General features: G+C 45.8%; 1 pseudogene; it reads right to left on the reverse strand.

The window, feature by feature from the left end:
- The window catches only part of LOC132244900 (AP-2 complex subunit beta-like), an 81,450-nt pseudogene that overhangs the window by 11,456 nt on the left and 52,437 nt on the right, over nucleotides 1-17,557 (reverse strand).

Here is a 17,557-nt window from a genome sequence, read left to right on the forward strand (position 1 = left end):
CAGGGTTCCATCAATTTCTGAGAACCTTCATACCGTGGCTTGGAGTAAGAGAATTGAAACTAGCCATAATTAACATTTCAGCCACAATTGAAGCTATGGGAAATGCCACTGCGGATGGAATTGAGGCTCTGCAAGAAGAGATCTCCCAGATCTCACAAGTAACTATACAACACCACATAGCCCTAGGTTACTTATTAGTATCCCAGGGAGGAGTATGTGCCTTAGTAAACTCCACCTGTTGTGTCTATGTCAATCAGGACATGTGAATAGAAACCGACATTCGTAAAATTCGAAATCAGTTAAGGGTCCTACATCAAGCGGCCTCAAAAAATACTGACTGGGGTCTAGAAGTAATGTGGTCTTGGCTAATCTCCTGGCTCCCAGATTTCGGGGCCCTTGGCAAGAAAATCCTGTATGGAATATTGTTTGTCTTGATAGTGCTGACAATGTTTTATGTCTTAGTGCAAGTGATCCTCTGCTGCGTGAAAGCCAGCAGGAGAAGCTTTAGCAAGGCAAGAAAACCCATGGCAGAGTCTAGAATAATGGTGTTACAGAAGTGTGAGCAAACTGAAAGAAAACATGAAAGGCTGCATGATGAAATAGAGGGACTCATGAGAATGGAAGTTTAAGGCTAAAGTGAGACTAAATAGTCTCAAAGTGGGGTCTGGAATCAGAAAAAAATAAATGCCTTAAACTTTGATCATTTGAGTTAGAAGATGACATAACCGCTTTGTGGAGAATTGCTGGCTCTGTACAGTAGAACAGATAAGGGCAAGTGTTTGTTCTTTGTAACTCCTCTGCAACTGCTTCACTCACTGCGGTCTTGAAGATAGCAGAAAGTATGTACAACTCTGATTTCCAGGTGCAAGAAGGAGGTTTGTGAACTAACCTCGCCTCCCCCATAAGTTCCCATCCTGATTACAGCAAAGAAGTAATGAAGTAATATTATAGCCGCGTTCCATGCTAATTTCACTATATGATCACGTGAGTTGTAAGCAACTGTTAAAAAGTATATAAGCCTCCTGATTTTGCTCTTGGGGGGGACCCCTTCCAAGTGCTTGGGAAATCCATGTCACTTTGGAATCCCCCCTATAGCTGTAGTTTCTTTTGAATAAAAGCTTCTGCTGGCCTGACACAAAAGTATGCTGCGTGTGTTTCCACGACACAGTGGTATCCTAGCAGAGAAGTACAGAGTGGTGAGGATGCTGCACGAGCAGGGCAGTGCAGGACTCCAACTCCTGTCATGGCCCGGTCAGATTTGAATAATTCTCAGACTCTGCTGAATCCCTATCGTCAACTCTCTCAGGCGGGACACGTGAAGTAGACGAGGAGAAGACTAGCCCCAAAGGCTGCTGGATAGATTCTGGTTTGATCCGTTCCATTACATCCATCCGTACGGCCACAGACTGATGTCAACAAAAGAAGTAACCAAAGCAGAGGTTCAGTCTCAAGTGTTTGAAAAACCCTGCTAAGAGACATCCCCCCCAGCAGCGCCTCCGAGAGAATCGTGCCAACTGCCCTGATGCGCTTGACACTAGTGATAGTGGATACGTTATGTTGCAAATAATGTATCGCAATAGTTATATCATATCCCATGAAGTCATCAAAAAATTACTGGATGCACTTGTGATTGGCTTGCTGAGTTTTAGGTCCTTTTTAAGTGACCACCTTTCCTGTGAGTTTTGCAACCTTCTGACTCTTAAACAATATGAGTTAATGACCATGGACCCCTTCAAAACCAGGAAGCTGTTTATGTATCACCTGCCAGGAAAAGGGAAAACAACTGTGACCCTGAAGATCATTGAGAAGTTAGGGAATGTGTTTCTGTGAGAAATGGAGGAAATTCTCTACATTTGTGAGAATCAGCCCCTGAGAGAATTGGTGATGTAAGCATTACAGATGTCCCTCCAAACTTATTTAGATACTTTATCTCCTCAATTCTGAGTTTTTATTCTCCATTTAGCATGAAAAAAAGCCCCTTGTCTTGGAACCAAGTATGAGGGTTGTGGGGGGCCAAGTGACTGCTGCAGCTTGGGCACACAAACTGGATCCACCCTGTACACTGATCCTACCCCAACTGTCCAACCACATGGGGCTAAAAGGTTGGACATGACTTATCTAACCCATTTTTGTCCTTAAGTTACTCTCATCCACAAGGTCTCTGGCCAACAACCAAGTGCCTCGACATTTAATAGAGAAGGTTTGTCTCTGCAGCCAGAGATGAAGGTGTCTCTACAGGGATTTATGGCTCAAATGCCTCTTTCAAGCTGTCACACGACATTGTTGTCTGAATTGTATGAATGTAATTAAAGAAATAAAATTAGTTACAGTGCACAGCAGTGGCTGTCTCTCTCTTCATCAGAGGTCACTGAACTGAGCTCCCGCTGCTGGGCTTATACAGTACATGCTGCTGAGAACTGCAGCCAAGGACTAGCATGCCTGTTCCACTGACGTGAACTTCAGGTGCATCAACTGCTGCTCAAACAGCACAGAGATCAAATAAGTTGAGCACATCTGATCTCTGTGAATAGCAATGCTAGGGAGGGTTAGATTTGTTTTTACTTCATCAGCTTGTGAAACACCACAAGTCGGGCTCTGTATTTAATGTCTGTTTTAGCAAGACTGCTACAATGAATGGAGAAGCTGACAAATAAGGATTTGTTGCATCGGGGCTCGTCCAGCTGTACAAACAGCCTCCCACTCCTCCAAAGCTGCTGGCTGATGGTAGAGGCCTGACTCACAGTGCTGAAGGCTAAATGTGCTACTGTATTCAGTGATCTGTTCTCTTACTGAATGGCAGCCACAGATTTAAGACCCGCTGCACCTATTATTCAGTTGCATAATAAATTTTCCCCCTTCTGATTCGGTCATGACAGCTTATGCCCAGCTTGCCCTCCCCAGGCAAGAGGCAGAATGAATTTATTCATTCTCTGGTGCCTGACCCTTTTAATATTAGAATACTACCTTGTGAGTGCCTGTGGTGAAGGGCAGGACTATGCGGAGTAGAAGAGTGCTTCCTCTTGGCCTAACTGCAATTAAGATGTCACCGATACTTAAAGCAAGACATGCTCTGGAGAATACACAAATAGGATGGTGCAGGCTATAAAGATGGAGCTTGTAATGAAATTCAATTGAGTTGGGAACAAGAGGGCACCATAAAAGCCCTTTAGAAGGGGAACTGGTGTATTTTATAATGCTCTCGGACACCTTAGGAACTGACAGGGCTCTTCAATCCTCCACCCCTGCTTCCCAGTGAGAGAAAGCAGGAAATAGTCCTATCGATCTACAATGGGAATCTAAGTTGTGTGGTAGCATTCTTTACTAAAGGAAGAACCTGGCTGTGAACTGGCACAGAAGTAACACTGGCTGCTGAGGGTCCCAGTAATCTATGAATCTCTTCAGGTCCCAGTAGCGGGCACTCAGCACGAAGGGAATGAATACCCAAGGTCTTGCCAACCGCTGAGACCACAAATGTTTTCAGTTACTGTACAGCATTTGAAATGGAAGAAAGAGTACATTCCTTACCAAACTGTCTAACCCTCCGCCAAGGAGGTCCACAGCACCACAGCATGGAGGACACTTGGGGTACATTCACTGGGGGGCCCAGGTCAAGGTTCAGAAGATCACCCAGAAGGTCACCTTGAGATGGGATAACCTGAGGCTGCTCCAAGTTGGTAGTGGCAGTGGTTCCCACAGCGCTGTCTCCTGCGTCAGTGCTGTGGGCAAACAGAAAATAAATAAGGTAGAATATTTAGTCACTTTTGTTGCAGCCTTTGGAGCTCCAGAGAAGAGAAACTGCAGAACAAAGACCCATGAATGACCGCCAAAAATACAAATGACCCACAAACAGCGACATGGTACAGCTCCAAGCAATGGTGTTTTGTTTTTTTGGCGACTGACCAAAACGCATGATTTATGATCACAAATTGGAGGCAACAAGTAATGGGAATTGGTGGTTAGTGTTTATTGCTTAAGGTGTCCCTGGGTTAGCCGAATTATCTCCTTAGCCAACACACATGGGACATACCAAGTTATTCAACTGTCTTTTCTTCCTTCTAGCAATCGCAACAGTCTGAAGCTTCAGACACAAGGCACAAATGGGAAAAGGACAAATTTCTTTCTCTAGAAATTAGCTTTCTTGCTAAAGCATGAAATATAACTTGCCCTATGCCAGCATCTAACTTTCACTTGTTGTGAAGTATTCTAGACCTTTTTTTCAACCCAGCTGGCATTATTTCAATGTAAGGTAGTGGGACACACACACACAAGATGCACACACACACACACATGACAGGTGGACTGCAAGTGCCATAGTGGCCACTCAAATTCCTGTGCATCATTACAATATTTTTATATTCAGAGAAGCTATACAATTTTAGATTCACTTTATGCTTCTCCTACCCCCACACTCCCAACTGTCTGCAGTAAGGGAGCAAGTTATTTTCACGCAGTATTACTGTACATGCATCAGGGGGTTTTAAGGAAGTTCTCCTGGAATTAATATTCTGATAAGGTGTTTTAAAATGGGAACATTCCTGTAGGGATCCCACCCTACTAATTTGTGAGTAGCCTTGATCCTCCTTCCTGATACTGCCATGATTTGTCTGAAGATACCTTTGGAAACTGCATACATGCTGTTGGTCACTTTGGTGAATGCAGAAAAAGATATAAGAAAAAGATTATTGGAATGAAATTTAGTCCCTTAATAGTGTTAATGCTGACTTTTTTTCATGCTTCCACCTTTAGTAGCAGGGCTTTTACATACTGAATATGCTGAAATGCTCACTTGAAAGCAGTTTCCCTGATCCAGCTCAATCCCCAGTAAGAGCAAAACGTGTAACCTGGATGATTTTTATGAACAATGGACATGAGTAAAATTGTATTACAGCAATGCCAAAGGGTCAAACCCCTTCCTTCAGTCTCCTTCCTCCTGTATACGATGACACTTTAATGTTCCACCTCTCCTCTACTTATACGCCCTTTCTCTTCTCTAATGGAGATGCACAATCACTTTTCTTCAAAGACTGTGTGTGTGCGTGTGTGTGTGTGTGTGTGTGTTTTTCGTTTTTTGTTTTTTTAAACTCTAGCGGCCCCCAAGGCCAATGAGAAATCTGCATGACAGCTTTCAAAAGAATAAAAAGAATCATGAATGGCCATATATTAAGAATACAGACAAGTTATCATGTTTCCCTTCTTTTATTGCCCTGGGAGAACAATGAAAGGGAGAATGTTTCAATCCCTGTTCACCAGCAGATCTTCTCTTGAATTAATATATTTGGGCTTTCCCAGAACATCAGCACAGCTCCCAGAATCCTTAAGCCAAAGTTAAATCGGACCCAGCTTTGGCTGCTCCCAGAACACCAGCAGCAAAAACTTGTTGGAAGACAAGTAGCTGCTGGTGGCTGCAAACCAAGGACTGAAATATAAACATCCTAAGAGAAGAGCAAGCATGGTATTTAAAGATAATATCACTCTAAAGAAAAATCCCCACAAGCAAAAAAAGGGTCTGACCTTCCACAGCTGATAGGCAAAACGCTGGCTTTCAACCTACTCCCCTGACTCTTGGGATTTCATCACAGAACCCCAAAAAGGTACCACTAATTCATGACAACTGGTGTGCCTGAATAGAAAGAGCAGAGCACCTGGAAGCAGCTCATGTGGTTGAGCAGCCCATGTAGCTGAGAACTTCTTATCAGCTGAGAACTGGAGCAGTTAAAGGCCAACATACTACCTTTAGAGGACAATGCATAGGAGAAAGTTCACACTGCCAACACAACTATGAGTAATTTCTTGCAGGATTACGCCCAGAAGTTCAACACTTAACCCTTCCATTTTAATTATACCATTCGTATGGTGGGGGAGAGGGGGGGAAGGGGGGGAATCAATAATTTAAGCAAGCACTTATCCCAAGAATCTGCCACCGAAAAGTTTCGTCTCCTCAGAACAAAAGAAATTAAGATCCCACCCAAGTTTTTTTTAAAAATCACTGTCTTCCACTGGCAGTTTTAGCTTGATCCAAGTGAACAGACATGCAAGTATTGCTGGCATCCGGAAGATGCAAGTCAATTTCCCTGCGCAGAGCAAGAGGACATGCAATGAGTGATTTCAGTCTCCCCGCAACACTGCCTCTGAGGAGTAGTATTGTGAATATGAAATTGAAAGCCATAATTTGGCTTACTGCAATACTGCTGCAAAGAAGGCCCTCCCCTGAAGCCTGATCAACATGTCTTTTTATCAGGCAGTAAGGCTGATAATCACAATAAGGACATCTCTTTATTAAGCTGAGCTCATGTAGAAGAAATCTAATTTGCCAATGAATAGCACCATTTGCCTTTAATTTACAAAGAGCACAGGAGCACAGCACTGAAAGTTAATACTCTCTCCAAAGTACTGTTTGTTGTTCCCCTGGTTGCTTCTTCACGTTGTTGCGGATTGAGGTATAGAGGATATTGGCCCAGCTAACAGATGTTTAAGTAACGTGATATTAGAGCAGTGCAGTGATATAAGCAATAGCTATACGGTACTTGGAAAATCAAAGGGAGTCCGTTGGCTATCTGGACAGCATCTGCCAGTGTTGAATCCCTAAGCTCTGTGCTCTAGAAGTGGTGAAGAACTCATCTGAGCTATACCAGCTTTGACCTGAAATAACAATGAACAGGAGAGCTAGTTGGCCAAGCCTGAGATGGAGATTTGGTCTCACCTTTGGCCTGAGCTAGCCCATTCTGCTCTTGGCCCCTGAGCAGGACATAGTTCTTCTGTTTCCATTGCACTATGCTGCAGAAGCCCCAGAAGTCCTGAGTGTAACTTGAGGTTGCAGGACTTTGGTCAATGCAGCCAGACTAAGTTTCAGACAGAGGAAAAGCTACTAAACTTCATAATGCTCCAAAGCCATGGAAAGTGTTTTAGCCATCAGGAGTATTTGTATCTATGGAAGGGAGATATGAGGAGACAGCAAAGGCACAACTGTCTATACCGATTTGCAAGAGGATAGCAAAACAATCAGACAAACAATAAACCAACAGTGGTTCAAGAACGACTTCCCAGGGTTTCTGGTACACATTACATTGACACTATACCTTCAACTGGAAAAAGAGCTGCAACTGTAACTGATGCACTTAGCAAGTAGTATAACTCACCTGAAGAAGGAACCATGGAACGGAATGAAATACTGTAACATGGGGCTGTCCAACTTCTAAGCCACTGAAAGCCACACCAATGGGGGCTGCACACTGTGCAGGCTACAGCAGCAGGCAAGCCACGGATGGACAACTGGGCTGCACAGGCATGCACCACGAGGCCCCCAACTGCTCTGTGAATCCCTCCCCCAAGCTGCTACACCGTAGAGGCACAATTCCTTTACATACTGCTGCAATACATGCACTCATGGGCACTTCCCCAGCATCACTGCACAAAAAGCCACCTCACATACCACAGGGAATACAATGCTTCCCCCCTCGACCTCCCATTTCCCTCTCCCCTTGCACAGCCCAGCCTGACTATCAGCTCCCCATGCAGTGCTGCACTGCACTGCCTTCTGAAGCAAAAGCAGGAGGAGGGAGAGCCCAGAGACTTTGGCTGCTAGGAGCAGCTGCCTGGTTTGAGCCTGAAGACTGCAATTTAACCCCTCACATGCTGCACACAGCCTGTGGGCTGCCAGTTGAACAGAATCGCTATAAAACAAGGATTCCAGTACACTGTGCACTTACTATTTGATTTCAGATCACAAGCTTATTGCCCAGTCTGCTCTTCGGTTTGTATTTTTTGTCTTTAGAGAAAATTTGTAACATACAGAACAAACCAAAACCTTTCTATTTTCACAGCATTATTTAAGCTTTAACTTATCTTAGTTTTACTCCAGGGCAAACTTCAATGACCTGACCTAGCACTTTTTCTACCCGTTCTGTTTTTGAAAAGTTAACAAACTTTTCAAAACAAAGCTGGGGGAATTTTTTTATTATTTCTTCCCTAATTCACATTCTCAGAGCAGGGAAGGCCAATAACGTAGCTATTCCTTGCTTACCTGCCATGGTGAACTGGCAAATGCTTGCGGTGGATCCCGTGGCTGCCCTCCACAAAGGCATTGGGTGGTTTGTGGTACACAGAAGCCAATGACCCAATGTGGCAGATGAGCTCATCCAGCAGTGTTGGCTCAATCAGGTCAGTCTCCTCAGAAATCAGTGGCTTTTCTGATAAAAACCACTTCTTTGGCAGTCACAGGATCCGTGGAGAGAAGGCGCCAATAGATATAACCACGATCTCGCAGGTCTGGGTTGTCTGAATCCTAAAAGAAAACAGAGTCTCATCCAGGGATTTGAAGCAGGCTTATTTGCTGCAGTCACATTCTTTTTCTTCCAGTAACCTTGTTCTGTTTTACTGGAAATGAAACTACAACCTTGAAGACAATGCTACTGACTGAAGTACTTGTCATAAACAGCAACATTTGAAACAAAAATTAGAGTTTGGCTTCTTGCCCCTCAGCTAAATAGCCAGTCAAAGAGGAAAACGTCTAGTTGAATAGAAAAGGGATCGAGTGAGATAATCAAGTACAACAGACCTCAGGGTTTAGAACTCCCTCCACTCCATTCCAAATGTGCTCTTCTAATTGTCCTTATTTAATCCTACCATAAATATAAATAGAGGGATCAAAATGACTTCCTCATTCAGCCACATACTAGTAGCAGATGCATAATACTGTGCCATGAAAGACAATGACTGAGGATTACAAGGGCACTGGTAGGACAAGGCACATAAAGCCACAGGATAGGTGGCTAATTTGCTAAGAGTTTGCTTTACATACACTTTTGAAAGGGAGCATAAAAGGTCACACACACACACACACACACACACACACACACACACACACACACTCTCATTGTTAAAGACATCCTTCAGTCTTTCAGGCCTCCAGCTGTCAGTAACATCCTTTTTATTGTAGATAATTCTGTACCAGCATGAAAAGCTGTTTTAAAAAAGAGAGATAAAAGCCTAGCTTCCAAAGGAAAAGAAACAAGAAGCTCCAGTATTTTTGGGGTGTAAGGAGTAATTTTATATTGGACATTTAAGCTACCCATGGAAGTAAGGGCGCTGATCACCAGGGATCCAGGTTTCCTGCTTCCCATGCAAAAATGGGAAAAACTGTGGATTTTCCCTTTTAACAGACAAAAAAAAGTGGATTTTTCATTTTAATGGAGATACCCACAGATTTTCTACTTTTGCAAAGAGCTCTCTGCAGGCTGGCAGAGTTCCAGCCTGCAAGAGCTTCTTCCAAAAGTGCGGCAAACCCTCAGCCAAGGGCGGGCAAAATACGTCCTGTGGGCTGGATCTGGCCCATGGAGGGGCTTTGCCCAGCCCGTGGTGGGTCCCTCAGCCCCGCCTGGCCCAGGCACCACCCACCCATGGCATGTACTGCAGCCCCCTGGACACGCAGCAGGGCTGGGGTGGCTCTGTGGCTGGACTGCCTTTCTAGGCAGCCCAGGAAGCAGTGGCTCCTTCTGGCAGTCACTGCTGTTGGCCCCAGATCCATGGTACGAGCAAGGAACCAGCAGCACAACTCCAACCCAGCCACTCTGCACCTACTTGGGACTCACCAGTCCAGGATCAGCAGTGGCGGCTGCCAGGCAGGTACTTCCTGCTGCAGCTGCCTAGAGCCTTTGCCGGGGTGCCTTGTGTCTCAACTGCTCTGTCACTGCTGCCCCACTGGGCAGCCCAGACGTGGTGCTGAAGATGCAGGGAAACCCAACACGGGCTCCAGGCAGCTGCAGCAGGAAGGATCCAGCAGCAATGAGGGGGAGGAGCCATTTTTCCCCCACGCTGAGGAACAGTTTTTGCCTGGCAGCCGCCACTGCTGAGCCTGGGCACATGAGTCCAGAGCAAGCATGGGGCAGGCTGGATCAGGGCTACACATATAGGCTCCTACCAGTACAACAGGCCTGGGGCCAGCGGTGGCAGCAGCTGGAAGGAGCCACCGCCACCTGGGCTGTCTAGAAAAGTAGTCCAGGTGTGGAGCCGCCTCTGCCCTGCTGTGTGTCCAGGGGGCAGCAGGATATACCACATGTGGGCGGTGCAGAGCAGGCACGGGGCAGGCTGGGGTCAGGGATGTGTATGTGGATTTCTGGCTGGTCTGCTCCTGCTGGGGTGAGTCCAGAGTGGGTGTGGGATGGGGCTGGGACTGTGGGGCTGGGTGCACAGACTCTAGGCTGTTGTGGGGCAGATGCTGACCAGCTCACGGGGCTGTGTGCGGGGGGGGGGATGGGGAGGGTGCAGCAGGCTTCCATGCACACCCCGCCATACCCAAAACCCCTTCTCCCACAAGCACCACAACCACACCATCTCCTACACACAATCACACATCCCTCCCCAAATGCACCCCTCCCCACCCCACATACCCGTACTCAAGTCTAAATGCTTCTCCAGCATTATAGCCAACTGAATGTAACCAGGTTTTATAAGATTTCAAATCTCAAAACACCTGCTGGAATAGACAAAAGTAGATTTTTTTTTCTCCTCACCTCCTTCTCCTACTCTGTCTTCAGGGAGGTTGTTATCTAGGCTGGATGATTTGGGCTAGCACGGGTACCCTACCACATGCTACAATCTCACCTCCATTTTGTTCCGGAGATCTCTCCTGACACACATTAAGCCCTCAAATTAGAGATGGCTAGAAATACATGCTTAGATACTCTCATGCTAAAGTGAAAAATAACAGTATCTCTACCTCTGAATCAGAGGTCAGAGCACTAAAACACTAAAGGGCCTATTGCTATGCAACTTGCATTGCATTATTATTCATAGAAATATGCAATAAGCCAGACTGAATTAAGGTTTGTGACAAACAAGAGGGGAAAAAATGGCACCCTAGGATCATACTAGGCTCTTAAGTGTTTTGTGACTCAGCAGAGTGGGGTTTAATGCCTGGCACATTTCTTTTGCAGGCTCTCTCTATAGTGATACACTGTATCCTAGACCCAACCAAGCATAAAGTTCAGGGACTGCCTAATGGCATCTTTGTCTCTGCTGCTATGCAGGCTCCAAACCTAACTTTTACCCCATTCTTTGATGGCATTAACAGTGGCTCCACACATCAAGGTGAGGATTCTAAATGCCAGCAGACCGTGCCTGTGACCTTTCTTAAAGCAAAGCAGACCAGATGATGGCAGTTTAAAACATTTTGGAAAAAGAACAAACTCTCTGAAAGCTGGAAGGGATTTTATATTAATTGTACAATGCAGCAGGTCTTTGGAAGAGAGGGTGCAAAGGGCACTGGACGACTAGCCCCAGTGAATGCAAGAGAGCTAAGCTGAGGCCTCCGCTGTTCCTGTCAGAGGAAAATCCTCTCTAACGATCTGGAGTTGCAGGACTTCAGGCTGTCAGTTCAAATCTGGTTCAGATTCACAGGGATCCAAGGTCAGGGGATCTCTGCTCAGCAGCCCATGCAAGCTGGTCTAAATCCAGTATTAAAAATGTCCAACAACATTGCCACTTTTGTTGGCAGCCTGGGAGCAAAATAAAGCCTTGTTCTTTTGATTTCAAAACACTGCTAGTGTTCTGATCCAATGCCCGCTGGTTACAAAATGTTTGCCAGTCCCGACATCTCTTCTCTTCTACTTCATCTCTCTGATTTTAACTACAAGCCATCTTTCTGAGGGAGAAGATTCTTTGGATCTCTATGGAACCTACCCATCCTATGCTTCGTGTTCCACATCACAGAGACAAAACCAGGGTAGGACCAAGGGTTGAAGAAGAATTAAGCAGCAACTACACCACAGCAATAGTGTCTTGGAAAACCCAAACACTGAAAGTCACAGCCCTTTGACTCAGAGTGGAGGAACTGGTTATGCTGTAGATACCCTTCATTCCTGTCTCTTGGCACATCTAGTTCCCTTGGCATTGTCAAGGCAGAGCACACTGTACTGTCTGCCAGCATCATGATGCTTGGACCACCTGGGTTCCTACTGGATACAGCTTGGCATACCTGTGTGGCCAGGCTTAGGACCTGCTGAACCAGCTCCTGCGTTTCTGAGGGCTTCTTTAAGAACAGCTTCACTATAGCGGTCAGCAGAGTGAGCTGCACCTAAGATAAAGCAGGAACACAACAAAGGTTAGGAAAGGAACATAAAAGTATGCAGATACTCAAAGCTACAATGTGAGGTTAGCTTGTAACACTGCCTTGTCCAAACCCAAACAACACAGCAGAACCCTGCATACCAGCATATGCTACTGTCTCATTTTAACTGGCTAGAAGCTAATGCAAACTGCACAGATCACATGCAAATACAGAATACTGATTTAGCACAAAGCATGTGAACCTTTTGCCCAATGAGTTAAACAGCTCCATGGGTTTTTTTTTAAATCACAGGTTTTATTTTATACTTCCATTGCTGTAGTTTTGCATTAAGATCTCAAGCTGTCTTAACAAGCTGTTGGGGTCAGTGATGACCACATTATAAGTTACTTCATTGTTCACCTCTCCCAAGCAGACATGGGGGGGAGGGGGTGTTAAAGCCAACTAGGACAGCATATGTAAGTCTTTCCTTTCCTCAGAGCAAAAGAAACTACCTACTTGATGCACTAACTCAGTATTCCAGTAAGACACAAAACAAGCCTACTGAATTCTTCTGCAAATGGCAGAGAGGACCATTTAGACTTAGCCTCAGGCCATGGCTACACTAGCAGTGCATTACCCCAATAGGAATACCAACATGCTATACTGGCAAAGTGCTCCTACCATCAACTCATAATGGCAAGACTGCACTGTAGCTGGTGTTAGCTTATTTCAACCTCCAACCTAGCGAACCAGATTTAAACTAGTAACAGTGAAGTTTTGTCAGAATAATTTGAGTCCCCACTACGCCAGCATAGCTAGGTCAGTCAGGATCACGCCTGATGTAATATGCAATTTCACACTCAGGACTGGCTGAAAGTTTTCAACAGAGAGTGTCCTCTAGAAAACTGGGTCTTCAACTAAATGAAATTTTGCATGAAGTGTCAGGTCTTCCCATAACATTGATATTTTTGTCAGAAAACAAAATGGCCCCAAGCCACAAAATGTTTTGCTGTTGTAGCACCTTCAGGGGCCTCACATTGGGATATCCTTGTGTCCCCATTTGTCCTGGTTTCCCTGACAGAAGTAACATTTCCCATTATATACTACATATGGAAACTCCCATCATGCACTGCTTTCCACCTGTTTTATTTTTTAGAGGACATATTATGGTGTATTATGCAAGACACAGTCAAACCAGGGAGCCAGTCTACAGAGGGAAATGAAAGCAGGGGATCCTGAAGGACAGCCTCCCAAGAGTCCTTGAATTTTAGCCAAACATTTGAAGTTTTCCAATTAGCTCTAGTAATACTATGGTCAGCCATGTACACCCACTGCATATCACCTTGAAGGATGGGGGTGGAGAGCACAGCTTTACCTGGGTGCTTTCATCATGGAATCCTTCCAAAAAGCTCTCCAGCAGCTCATCTGCATTGTCTATTCTTTCTGCATATTCACCCACTATCCAGATCATGGCAGCTCTGGCATCCAGCTCATCCAGGGAATCTAGATTCTCACACAATGTGGCAATGATGCTCTCATACCTGATTTACCAGAACAAAGCCTGATTACTGGGGGCAAATCACGTCACTGTGGAACTAGCACTCTAACCCATGCCATGCCATTAGGGGTGAAGCCCTCTGATCAAAATCATGACAACTTACATTATTACGAGCTATAAAATGGCACACAGCAAGGAGATGAGTTATATGATAAAAAATGTTTCCAATGACACTATCATCTTCATAAATGATGCCCACTTAGTTAAGATTCCAAAGGCTCCTCTTTCTCTTTTAGGCAGCAAGACTATGTAGGAGATAAAACTCAAGACACAGACTTGCCATATTTGTCTCCTTAATAAAAGGTATCTTTGCTCCAACAAGTCAAATAAGCTCAGTCGCTTCTCTTGAATCTTTATCAGGTCTTGCCTTTTCACTGGCTGCTGTTCCTGGCTGGGATTTCTAACCAGGGTATCAATACCTCCCCAATAGCTTAGCACTAAAATTAATATTGGCATCAGCACACAGCTCTGGTGGGGTACCTCTATGGCATGTAATGAGTCTCCCTGCAACTGGCAGCAGGATTAGCCACAGAGGCCTGAAGATGTATGTATACCCTTTGCTACTCATCTATCCTCACATCTCAGTTGAAAGATGCTGCTGTACTAGTTGAACACACACAAGTCCCTCAAATAAAAGGGGAGGAAGAACCAACGACACACCTACAGGCTGGGGAACTCCCTGCTTGCCAGTGCTGAGACAGAAAAGGATCTTGGAGTCATCATTGACGCCACAATGAACATGGGCTGACAGCGTGGGGACGCAGTCAGGGAGGCCAACCATACCTTGTCGTGCATCCACAGATGCATCTCAAGCAGGTCCAAGGAGGTGATTCTCCCCCTCTATGCGACACTGGTAAGGCCGCAGCTGGAGTACTGAGTCCAGTTCTGGGCGCCACACTTCAGGAGGAATGTGGCCAATATGGAGAGGGTCCAAAGGAGGGCCACCCACATGATCAGGGGGCAGCAGGGCAGGCCATACAATGAGAGGCTGAGGGACCTGAACCTGTTCAGCCTCCAAAAGAGAAGGCTAAGAGGGGATCTAGTGGCCGTTTACAAACTAGGCAAGGGGGACCAACAGGCAATGAGAGCATCTCTGTGCCCCCGAGCAATCCTGGGAGTTACAAGAAACAATGGACATAAGCTAGCAGAGGGTAGTTCCAGGCTAGACATTAGGAAGAGCTATTTCACTGTCAGGGCGGCTAGGACCTGGAACCAACTTCCAAAAGAAGTGGTGCTGGCTCCTACCCTGGAGGTCTTTAAAAGGAGGCTGGACGACCATCTGGCCGGGGTCGTTTGACCCCAGTATTCTTTCCTGCCACGGCAGGGGGTTGGACTACATGATCTCCTCAGGTCCCTTCCAACCCTACCAACTATGAAACTATGAAAACAGAAGGCTAAGCCCATGGTAACATTTAACAAATGGAGTTTGTTTGAAACAACACCCTGAGCTCTTGGGAGATGAAACATGTTTTTAAGCTTGTGAACCTTCTGCTGGAGGTGGCTTATAAAATCACCTGACAGACGCTAGCAATTACAGGAGCCTAATGCTGTAAGATAGGTCAGTGTTTCAATGTAACCACCATAATCAGAATTTTATTGATTTTAATTAACTTGTACTTAATGAAAACTAAACATCTGTATGGAGGAAAACTCTTCCCACTCAAACACATACTGTGTCAAAGAGCAATCTATTAGCAACACTAGGGTACCACATTCTTGGATTAGAATAGTCCACTTTTCAGAAAGAGAGACACCTTATCCATTAAAGTTGGAGAAGTTACACAAATGATGGGAGCTTTGAGTTACAGGGCACTGAGCAAAATAGGGGCAGTTGTCCTTTAAGGCATTAGCTGCTCAGGTCCTTAGGCCTGAAATACTTTCACTTACTTGTAGGGATACTTGCGGAAGATGTCCCTGATGACAACAATAGCCTCCTGGACAACGTAGTTGACCTTGGTCTGGATGAGGTCCAGCAGGGTACTCACACAGCGTTCTGCAGATTGCTGAGGAGAAAAGCAGTATGGGTAGTCTTGGAACAACTTGCCGCAAGGCAAAGCAAATAAACCGCCCACGTGTTGTATATGATCTGAAAATTGAGGTGTACTTCTAAGCCCAAAACAGAGGCAAAGGCTAGCAAGCAGCCCTGAGCACATGCACAGTTTGCAGATAGGAGCTTAGTGCTGGCATATTCAAAACTTTGCAGGACAAAGACAATGTCCTTTAACTCAAGGGCTTGTCACAAGAAAAAAAAAGGTTTTATTCTGACATGATATCCAACCAGTGGTCAGCACACATGCAAAAGTGATATTAACAGACACTACCTGCATTAATACTTCTGCATCCCCTTGCTAGCCAATACACAAAACAGGCTAGCACCCTGCAGGAGCTGCCTGTCAGTATTCAGGATTGAAAGGAAGTTCAAGGGGGACTAGTACAATGTGCTGGGGGAAGAGAAAAATGTAAAAGCTACAGGGAGAAATGGCAGGGATCCTGGTTTTCCCTGATAAAAAAGTTGCATATTCTCTGATAAAAAAATTGCAAATTCTCTAATAAAACCCACCAAATCCATGATTAAAATTAAAGGCACCACACAACCCCCACAGTCCTGCTGGTGCCCCTCACTCCCCACACCTTCCCCACAGCCTGCACAGCCCTGCTGGTACCCCTCTACAGTGGGAGGAGTTCCAGGCCCAGTTGTATAGTACACCGGAGTAAGTCCCTAGCAATGATAACATCTCTATCCAGGCACACTGGACAGACTCAAGTCTGCTGTCCAAGACGCCTGCGCCCAGACTACTGAGTTCGCAATGAAACAGAACCAGGACTGGTTTGACGCCAATGACACTCAGATCTGCAATCTCCTCAAGTGGAAGCATGCAGCCTTCATCACCTGGCAAAGCCATCCACAAACTCGGCAAAAGACAGCAGTGTACCACCAGCTGAAGGCTAAGGTCCAGTGATGCATCCGCGACATGAAAAACAACTGGTGGGTAGAGAAGGTGCGCGTGATCCAGAGCTACGCCAACCAGCATGACATACATAACTTCTTCCAGGCTACCAAGACAACTTATGGACACCGCTCCATTGGACAAAACCCCCTCCGATCACAGGATGGCTCCTGGCTCCTCAAGGATGATGATGCCATCCATTTGTGCTGGAAGGAGCATTTCGAACTCCTCCTGAACAGGAGTTCACCGTATCAGAGGAGACTCTCCAAGTCATCCCGCAACACCCTGTGGTCGTTTCCCTTGGTGATCCACGAACCATCGGAGAGCTGAAGCGGGCCATCCAACAGATGAAAACCAACAAAGCCTGCGGGCCCAATGGTATACCCACAGAGGTCTACCATGCTGGTGGCTTCCGGCTCGCATCACAACTCCACCAGCTTATCCTCCACCTTTGGGACAAAGAGGGCATCCCTGGGGATCTCAAGAACACGATCATCATGACCTTCCACAAGAAGGGAGACAAATCTGACTGTGGGAACTACAGGGGGATTTCTATCCTGTCCACTGCAGGTAATATCCTGGCCCACATCCTCCTGAACTGCTTTCATCCCATCACCACAGAGATCCTTCCAGAAACCCAATGCGGCTTCCAACCATCCCGGGGCACTGCAGACATGGTTTTCGTTGCCAGGCAGATCCAAGAAAAATGTCGGAAGCAAAATCAAGAACTGTTCCTTGCCTTCATTGACCTGACCAAGGCATTTGATTCCTTAAATCGTGAAGCTGTGTGGACCATCCTCCAATGCCTTGGCTGCCCGCTGAAGTCTGTCACCATACTGAGATTCCTGCGTGACAATATGACTGCCACTACCCTGAGTGGAAGATCTGAAACCAATGTCTTCTGCACCCAGACTGGGGTCAAACAAGGTTGCGCGATCACCCCCAGCTTGTTCACCATCTACCTGTCTGTCATCATCCACCTCATCCAAGGTTATCCACCATCTGGCA

This window comes from Alligator mississippiensis, chromosome 14, assembly GCF_030867095.1.
Source record: "Alligator mississippiensis isolate rAllMis1 chromosome 14, rAllMis1, whole genome shotgun sequence".
Lineage (NCBI taxonomy): Eukaryota > Metazoa > Chordata > Crocodylia > Alligatoridae > Alligator > Alligator mississippiensis.